Genomic DNA, 1,972 nt, shown 5'->3' on the forward strand with positions numbered 1-1,972 from the left:
GCTGCGGGGAGGTCTGTGAACATTGCCTGGGGAGACGTGATGCTGGGAAGGCATGAGCTGTGTCTTCCCTGCATTGACCTATCTACAGATCACTGTTTATCTTCTGTCCATTAGATCATAGTTGGCAGTGTCCTGAACTACAGTCAGGTCCATAAATATTGGGACATTGACACAATTCTAACATTTTTGGCTCTATACACCACCACAATGGATTTGAAATGAAACTGACAATATGTGCTTTACCTGCAGACTGTCAGCTTTAATTTGAGGGGATTTACATCCAAATCAGGTGAACGGTGTAGGAATTACAGCAGTTTGCATATGTGCCTCCCACTTGTTAAGGGACCAAAAGTAATGGGACAGAATAATAATCATAAATCAAACTTTCACTTTTTAATACTTGGTTGCAAATCCTTTGCAGTCAATTACAGCCTGAAGTCTGGAACGCATAGACATCACCAGACGCTGGGTTTCATCCCTGGTGATGCTCTGCCAGGCCTCTACTGCAACTGTCTTCAGTTCCTGCTTGTTCTTGGGGCATTTTCCCTTCAGTTTTGTCTTCAGCAAGTGAAATGCATGCTCAATCGGATTCCGGTCCGGTGATTGACTTGGCCATTGCATAGCATTCTACTTCTTTCCCTTAAACTCTTTGGTTGCTTTTGCAGTATGCTTTGGGTCATTGTCCATCTGCACTGTGAAGCGCCGTCCAATGAGTTCTGAAGCATTTGGCTGAATATGAGCAGATAATATTGCCCGAAACACTTCAGAATTCATCCTGCTGCTGTTGTCAGCAGTCACATCATCAATAAATACAAGAGAACCAGTTCCATTGGCAGCCATACATGGCCACGCCAGGACACTACCACCACCATGCTTCACTGATGAGGTGATATGCTTAGGATCATGAGCATTTCCTTTCCTTCTCCATACTCTTCTCTTCCCATCACTCTGGTACAAGTTGATCTTGGTCTCATCTGCCCATAGGATGTTGTTCCAGAACTGTGAAGGCTTTTGTAGATGTCGTTTGGCAAACTCTAATCTGGCCTTCCTGTTTTTGAGGCTCACCAATGGTTTACATCTTGTGGTGAACCTTCTGTATTCACTCTGGTGAAGTCTTCTCTTGATTGTTGACTTTGACACACATACACCTACCTCCTGGAGAATGTTCTTGATCTGGCCAACTGTTGTGAAGGGTGTTTTCTTCACCAGGGAAAGAATTCTTCGGTCATCCACCACAGTTGTTTTCCGTGGTCTTCCGGGTTTTTTTGGTGTTGCTGAGCTCACCGGTGCGTTCCTTCTTTTTAAGAATGTTCCAAACAGTTGTTTTGGCCGCGCCTAATGTTTTTGCTATCTCTCTGATGGGTTTGTTGTGTTTTTCCAGCCTGATGATGGCTTGCTTCACTGATAGTGACAGCTCTTGGGATCTCATCTTGAGAGTTGACGGCAACAGATTCCAGATGCAAATAGCAGACTGGAAATGAACTCTGGACCTTTTATCTGCTCATTGTAATTGGGATAATGAGGGAATAACACACACCTGGCCGTGGAACAGCTGAGAAGCCAATTGTCCCATTACTTTTGGTCCCTTAACAAGTGGGAGGCACATATGCAAACTGTTGTAATTCCTACACCGTTCACCTGATTTGGATGTAAATACCCTCTAATTAAAGCTGACAGTCTGCCAGGGGTGTAACTAGAAGTGCCTGGGTCCCACAGCAAATTTTTGTATGGGCCCCCCGCCCAATTTTTGATATACTATTTTTACCCCCACCTGTCCTTTTTATTTTTGATAAAAATCTTTTTTATTTATATGCAAATTACCTTCCTAACGTGCCCAAAGGGCTGTCCCTCCGGCTGTTTGTGCCCAGCTCCGAAAATTATCGCCAAGCCGAGCGCCGTCCCGCTATTAATTATTCACTGCTGTCCTCGTCTTTTTTTCCCTAGGTGTGCCATAGTCTCGCGCATGCGCCGA

Source organism: Bufo bufo, chromosome 8, assembly GCF_905171765.1.
Source record: "Bufo bufo chromosome 8, aBufBuf1.1, whole genome shotgun sequence".
In the NCBI taxonomy this organism is placed as follows: domain Eukaryota; kingdom Metazoa; phylum Chordata; class Amphibia; order Anura; family Bufonidae; genus Bufo; species Bufo bufo.